The sequence below is a fragment of the Mustela putorius genome, unplaced genomic scaffold, assembly GCF_011764305.1.
Source record: "Mustela putorius furo isolate JIRA1106 unplaced genomic scaffold, ASM1176430v1.1 tig00004041_pilon_pilon_pilon, whole genome shotgun sequence".
Classification (NCBI taxonomy): Eukaryota; Metazoa; Chordata; class Mammalia; order Carnivora; family Mustelidae; genus Mustela; species Mustela putorius.
The window spans coordinates 704,207-711,858 of record NW_025422176.1 but is presented as its reverse complement, the minus strand read 5'-3'; the positions used below and the strand labels follow the sequence as shown (position 1 = coordinate 711,858).

Genomic DNA, 7,652 nt, shown 5'->3' with positions numbered 1-7,652 from the left:
AGCCCCACGCCATTAATGAGCTTTCCAGCGCTGTCTCCAAATTAGTTTTTACTGATGAAGGGACTTGTAATCTACTTTCATTTGATCCACTACCTCAGGTGAAATAAAACTCTAGGGGAAAAAAGAGAAAAGAGAAGACCTTTTGCACCAGAATTATTTAAAACTTCACAAATTATTCACATCAGCTAACTAAGAAGAAGTTCAACCTAGCCTACCATCTGAAGAGATGACCTCAGTACTTCCTGAAAACATGACTCATTATTTTATAGGATACCTTCTCAAAATATCTGCTACCTTTATTTTTAATACTCTTTAGGCTTGGATCTGTCCGTGATCTTACCTGGGAAGCAACCCAGACTGAGTGTACTTTCTCTCCTACTGGTCACCATTACACATTTTTCCACCTAAAAGAAAAACAAAATAATTTACAATTCACCTTGGTCCTTGATCACGTGGAGAGGAGATGGCTACCAAATACTGCAAACACAACATCTGTCCCCTCATTCAACAAGCCTGAGTGGAGGCCTGCAAAGGGTCAAGGTCCTGGGAGCAAAGATGGAAAAAACTGGTCCTGACTACAGAAAAGTGATTTCCTAAACCAGGAGCAATTATTAAAAATAAGAATTCCAGGGCACCTGGGTGGCTCAGTTGTTTAAGCGTCTGCCTTTCGCTCAGGTCATGATCCCAGGGTCCTGGGATGGAGCCCCGCACCTGGCTCCTCACTCAGCAGGGAGCCTGCTTCTTCCTCTGCCCCTTCCCGCCTCATAGTCTCTCTCTCTCTCTCTCTCAAAATAAATAAAATCTTAAATAAAAATATGGATTCCAGGGGCACCTGGGTGGCTCAGTCAGTTAAGCACCTGCCTTGGGCTTAGGTCATGATCCCAGGGTCCTAGGACTGAGCCCCACATCAGGCTCCCTGCTCAGCAGGGGTCTTCTTCTCCCTCTCCCCCTGCCTCTCCCCTTCCCCCACTCACTGTATGCTCTCACGCTGCTCTCTCTAATAAATAAAACCTTTAAAAAATATATGGATTCCAGATTTTCACCTCAGGTTTCCTGGGTGAGTCAGATTCTCTAGAGGTGGGGTCCCCCAAAAGACTTTTTTTTTTGAAGATTTTATTTATTTATTTGATAGACAGAGATCACAAGTAGGCAGAGATGCAGGCAGAGAGAGAGAGGAAGCAGGCTCCCCGCCGAGCAGAGAGCCCGATGCGGGGCTCGATCCCAGGACCCTGAGATCATGACCTGAGCCAAAGGCAGAGGCTTTAACCCACTGAACCACCCAGGCGCACCCCCCAAAAGATGTTTTAACGAAGGTCCCAGTGCCTCAGCCACAGCCAGGGTTGGCCATCTGCACGATGGGAGAACTCCTATTGACAGGGGGTGCCAGGAAAAAAACAACTCAGGACAGTGGCATGGATCCCACGGTAGCACTTCCGACGACTGTCTCTGCAAGTGGCTTTATCGGTCAGGGTCCGGTCAGAGGACAGAAGCCATATCAGTGACTGGAGAGGGGTTGGCGGTGGGGTGGTTGGTGGTGGAGGATTTAGGATAAAGAATGTTAAAGAGGTATAAAGTGGGAAACCAGGAAAAAGAGAACTCCGAGGTATTACAGAGACAGCCCCTGCCGGAAGCAGCTACCACCCCCCCCCCAGCTGGGGCAGCAAGGGAAAACGCTGGAATGGTTAAAGCTCAGCAGCCCAGAGGAAGGCCTACTGGTTCTGGAACCCAGTCCTCTGCGAGGGGAATGCTGGCCCGCTGGTGATGGATTCTCCCATCAGACTGGTTCTGTGAAAAAGCTCCAGATGGGATCCCAGGCAGAGAAGTGTGGTTAAGGAGATGCGCAAGGGGGCCGGAAGAAGTCAGTCTGACCATCCTCTTCCAGCCTCTCCATCTCCCTCTAGGGCCCCCTATGCAGAGAGCCTAACTTGGAGCAGCTGACACCACAGAAACGCAGTAGCCAAGTCCTGGTCCCAGCACCACAGAGCTCAGTAGAGAGGGTTGGATTTGGAGCCGAGAGACAATTTAAGGAGAGAGAGGGGTTTACTCTGTAGGCATCGTGCTACTTTACAAATGGAATTGTATTTAATTCTCACAATCCCATGAGGATGAAACACAGAGAGGCTAATTCACCCATGAAAGGTCACACAGCAAGTAAGTGGTAGAACCGGAGAAGTCCCTATTAATTCCATGTGATCTGGCCCCCGGGACTCTCTCAAGGGACTCCAATTAGGGTGTTGTTCTTCCTCCCACAATTCTTTTCCCTGGAACTGGCTATCATTCCACTTCCCCTTCCAGATGGGCTGTGTGTGCCCCAGATATGATTTAGTTCTGTGAGAGGGAAGTTTTCTTTTTCTGATTTTCTGAATTTACTAGCATTTCCATGGAACTGGGGTGTCACCGACGACTGTCGCAGCTAGAGGGATGAGGAGGGCAGTCTCAAGCTGGAAGTGGCAGGACCCCCTCCGGAGCACCACTGCTCCAGCAGTATCCCAGAGCCCACCCCCAGGGCCTTCTCCTGGGGTGCTGTGGAGGGGCGGGGGGGACAACGTTCACATGGTGCCTACGACGCAGACAGGAAATCTCTGGTATGGACAGGCCATGCCTCTGGGGACATCAGACAAGCTGCTAGAGGCCCACACAAAGAGGTAAAAGCCAACGGGAGTGACGGGAGTCCCTGGACCCCGCAAAAGGAAATGGCCTGTCCCCGTGGAGGCTGGGCTAACTCACCCTTCACTCCCTGGCTTAGAATTCAGCTTCGGACCTTACTGGCTCACTTCTCATGTTTCTCCTCCTCTGTAAAAGCAAATTTAAAAATCTTTTCCTAAGCCCACATCCTCCGCCAGGCTTCACATCCCCCACAAGATCCTTCAAAAAGTTGTCTACATTCTCCTCACCTTTCACCCAGCTCTGATCTGGCTTCTGTCCCCACTTCTCCACAGCAACAGTTCTTACTAAGGTGACAGATAACCTACTGGCTCCTAAATGCAATGGGCCTTTCTTAATCCTTCTATCACTTGACTTAGCCAACCTTTGGCACTACTGGCCATGGCTTCCATTCTGAACCATTCTCTCCCGTTGGCTTCCAAGACTCGAATGTAGATACACGTTCATTCTACCTTCTAGCTCGGCCTCACTGAGAGTTCTTTGATCCCAAACACCAAAATCCAACTCTGAGGGGTAATACCAACTTATCAGGAGGCTCTGAACTAGTTCACGGCATGCCTTTGACACGGCATGTAATAGCTCTGATTCTTCACTGCTCCCTGTGTCCACACTCTTTGTAATGTGACTTTGTACCTCCTCCCACTCCTGTAACTTGCTATGACCAACTAGACATCAGCAGCTGTGACACCAGGAGAGGCTTGAAAAAACATGGCCACTTCCCACTCTCTCTCTCGTCCCTCTGTTTTTACCTTGAGAGCGTGCCCTGCTAACCTGTAGAAGGATAAGACATGTTGGATATAATTGAGTCCCACTGAGGTCACCCTGGAACTCACTCAGTTCCCAGCTGACCCCACAGACATATAAGCATCCATCCAGAACCGCCCATTGTTTTGTGGACCTTCAGCCACCTGCACATTCAGGAGGGAACCTAAGAGAGACCGGAAGACCATCTATGTGAACCACAGATTCACAAGCTCAAGAAATGCTTGGCGTTCTAAGTCACTGAACTTTGGGATGGCTTGTCAACTAGCCTGCTAGGGCTGCAGTAACAAAATACCACAGACTGGGTGGCTTATACAACAGAAATGTATTTTCTCACAATTCTGGAGGATAGAAGTCCAAAATCAAGGTGTCAGCCAGTGTGGCTTCTTCTGAGGCCTCTCTCCTTGGCTTGTACGTGACCACGGATGGCTGTGTCCCCACATGGTCTTTTCCATGGATGTGTGCATGGGGACTGATTCTCTGTGTGCCCAAATTTCCTCTTCTGAGGACACCATTCAGGCTGGAGGAGGATCCACTCTAATGATCTCATTTTAACTTACTCAACCCTTGAAAGGCCCTGTCTCTTAATACGGTCACATTCTGAGGTTCTGGGGCTTAGGATTTGAACCTATGAATTTAGGGAAGACCCGATTTGTCACAGTTTGTCACAGAGCATTCTTATGGCAATAAATATCTGATAAATATGATCAAAGGCAAAGCTGCAGAACTCCTGACAGGACAGGGAAAGGCAGCACTAAGGATCCCCGGGATACGATCTGCACACGGTTGCTTCAAGCTGCTGCTCTCAGGTGAACCAGCTTTTTTCTTCTTCTTTTTTTCTTTCTTCTTTTTCTTCTTGAGTGGGAAGCTTCCTCTGTGCCATTCTCAACAGTTAGGTTGCAGAGAGAGAATCTGATTGGCCCCGCCCTGCCCTGTACCCTCCTCCAGCACCTTGATTGACATCCCCACCAAAACTACGTGTGGTGGCAGAGGGATAGTGCCCTAAGGGGACACTGAAGCACGGTTGCCAAAAATGGGGCATGACTTCTGGGTAGGTGGGAGCAACATTACACTACCAACCCTACAAACTGGCTCTTCCTCCTGGCTCTGTAACGTCCGCCTGGTCCACAAGCCAGCACATGAGGAGCGCTGGCCCACGCCGGGTGACAGACGGAGCCCCCAGAAGCTCCCCGATGAATGGAATCACAGCACGAAGCCGGCAGGCTGGAACTGAACAAGGATTAATGGAAGGCCTGCGCACGAGTGCAAGGGAAGTAACAGCTGGTAGAGGACAAGATGAGATCGTCCACGTTTAGGGGTCGCTTGTGTGGAGTGGAGAACACCAGACGCTTGGGAACAGCCAATAATGGGAGGTCTGGCCAGCGATGGCGGGCTGATGCAAGGCTCAAAGAAAGAGAGAAGGAACAGTGCCTGTCCCTGACAATGCCTGGGGTTCTGTGTGGCTCACGTGGAGCCTGAGCAGCCTGACTGAGTGCCCGTTACATACCAGGCACTGATGTAGGTGCTTCACCTGGATCACCTGAGTTAATCAGCACAAGCACACAGTGCTGTTATTCCCATTTTACAGATGAGGTGAGTGAGGCGGGGAGAGGTTAAGTCACTGGTCCAAGGTCACACAGCTTTGATGGAGCCCGATGTAAACCCAAGTGCTCTGACTCCAGGGCCTGTGCTCAGAGTTGCGGGCGAGGCTGGCTCCTGGAAAGTGGGACACTTGACGCTCTGCTCTCAGGTGCAGGATATGAGGCAACAGTGGCTACCGTGTCCTACAGCCATGCTAGCAGCTTTAGGACACACTAACTTATTCCCTCCTGGAAGATAAGCATTGCAGTCCCCATTGGAAACATGAGCCTCGATAGGAAAAGACAGGAAAAGCCGGCTGTCTGGATGAGTCTGGATGAGTCTGGATGAGTCTGGATGAGTAGCTGAAGGACCTGGTGCATGCCCACGGGAAGGAAACAGTGTTTGGGGTACATTTAGGAGCAGGGAAATACTCAAGGGTTGTCAGGATTCGATTCGTTCCGTTTTGGTTTAAGAGGATGGAGTTAGGGCAACACGCAGAGTTTAGAGCAACGTCATTTTGTCTCAAAGTTATACAGGTCTTTCTGACATAGTTTAGTAATACTTATATCAACCTAAATATTATAGTATAAATATTATACCACTCACTAAGCATTTATTATGTGCTGAGAACGGCACTGCCACTATACACAATGTCATCTGAATGATAAAAACGCAGCACTTACTCTAAGGCAGGCTCTGAGCCACAGCTCTGAATGGTGGACACCATTATTCCCATTCTATAAAATGATAAAGTGAGTCACAGAGAGGTTAGCAAATGGATCCAAGGTCACACAGCAAGGAGGAGGAACCGGATTCCTGCAGCCCGTCTCCAGGCCACCGTCCCCTGGACAGCAGTGTGGAAACCCGGGCTCATCTCTGGGGAACGCCAGAAGTCCATCACCCAGTGTGCAACTGTCCCAGCTGAAATCCGAGGCTCCTGCCACCCTGAGAATCCACAGACCAGGAGCACAGACCCGGGTGAGTAAGAGCAGATAGAGCCCCCACACCAAGGCGCTGTGCAGCCCTCCCCCGCCCCCCTGGGCCCGGATGCAAGGCCCGGATGCTCCCCGCACAGCTCTGCGGGCCCTGCTGAGACCAGAGTGCATGTGTTTTATTAAAAGGAAGTGTTTACCCGGCCTCCTCCTGGCAGAGCTGCAGCGGCAGTTTATTAGGACTTCATTTGGAGTGTAAATTGTTGCTGGTTTATAAAAAGGCTCTGCAGAGCAGCTCCGCCGGGATGGCCCCAATCCGCAGCGCAGGGCATGTGAGGCTTTAACTAAATCATTGATTTCCCTCCGGAAGGAGCAGCCCAGATATGAGCCACTCATTTCGCTGCTTAGCGACTGTCTTCTTGCACCTGGAGGGCAAAGGTGGCAAGACTCCCTCCTCCCTCCATCTCTGGAGGCGCAGGCACAGTCGGGCACACGCATATGCACACACACACCGCGAACTTCTCTGCGGGCCTGAGACATTCTCGTACACTGGCCCTAAAAGGCCCTCAAAGGCCAGGAGGTTCTGAAGAAAATCTGACTTTGAGCGGCATTTGAGAGCTCATTGCCCGTTGACCTTGTGTTCGGTTACAATACCTGATCCATCTCTAAAGTCAGACAGATTTGGGCCCAAATCCCACTTGGATAACCTTGAGCTTGGGATGTCAGATCGACCAAATAAAAATACATAGCACACAGCTAAATTTGAATTCCAGATAAACAATGAATAATTGTTTTGGAATAAGTATGGGACATGCTTGTCTGAAAATTTACATTTAACTGAGCGTCCTACCTCTGGCAACACTCTCCTGGGCAGAGGACTGACCTTCCCTTGCTAAACCTAAATCTCGCGATTCTTCTGAGACTCGTGCACAGCAAAGCCTGTTAAGTGTCCAATATCATGGCTAATGCACTGTTATTGCTCAGTAAATGTTATCTGCTATCTACACGCTGTATAACCCAATCTGCAGCCTACTGTGGCCACCTGTGTACATCACCACCTCAGGATTCACTAGAAGACTGATCCCTCTGAATCCCTGTGCTGCTAATGCCCAGGAAATTTCTGGAAAGAGGAGGTGCTTGGAATGGACGCTAATTAACTTAATTGATAATCAATTTAACAGTTGCAAAAAAAAAAAGGAGCCAGGGAGTGAGAAATCAATGATCCTGGGAATATTTATCCAAAAAGCAAGATTCCCAACTTACTTTTTTTTAAGAAGACTACACACCCTCAGATAAATAAAGAAAAAATCTTTAAAAAAAAAAAAAAAAAAAAAAAAGAAGACTACACACCCAACAGAGGGCTAGAACTCACAATCCTGAGATCAAAAGCTGGACACTCCACCAGCTGAGCCAACCAGATGCCCCAAGATTCCCAACTTTTTTTTAAAGAAACTTTTATTTATTTGAGGGAGAGGGGGTGGTGGAGGAGAAAGAGAGGGAAAAGCAGACTCCATGTTGAGTGCCGAGACTGATGTGAGGCTCAATGCCATGAGCCCAACCAAGATAATGACCTGAGCTAAAATCAAGAGTCAGCTGTTTGACTGAGCCACGGAGTTCCCCAAGATTGCCAACTTTTAAGAAGAAAGAGCAAAAAATTAGGAAGTCAGGCAACGACAGGTGTTTGCGAGGATGCAGAGAAAGAGGAACCCTCCT

At 49.2% G+C, this 7,652-nt stretch overlaps 1 long non-coding RNA gene across 1 annotated transcript in view; it reads right to left on the bottom strand.

Moving 5' to 3' along the window:
- Positions 1-283: 283 nt before the first annotated feature.
- LOC123389873 overlaps positions 284-7,652 on the bottom strand; it is a 101,866-nt gene continuing 94,497 nt past the window's right edge. The window contains exon 4 of the long non-coding RNA XR_006604548.1: positions 284-404. This is a non-coding gene — a long non-coding RNA (uncharacterized LOC123389873). The remainder of the gene's footprint in view (positions 405-7,652) is intronic.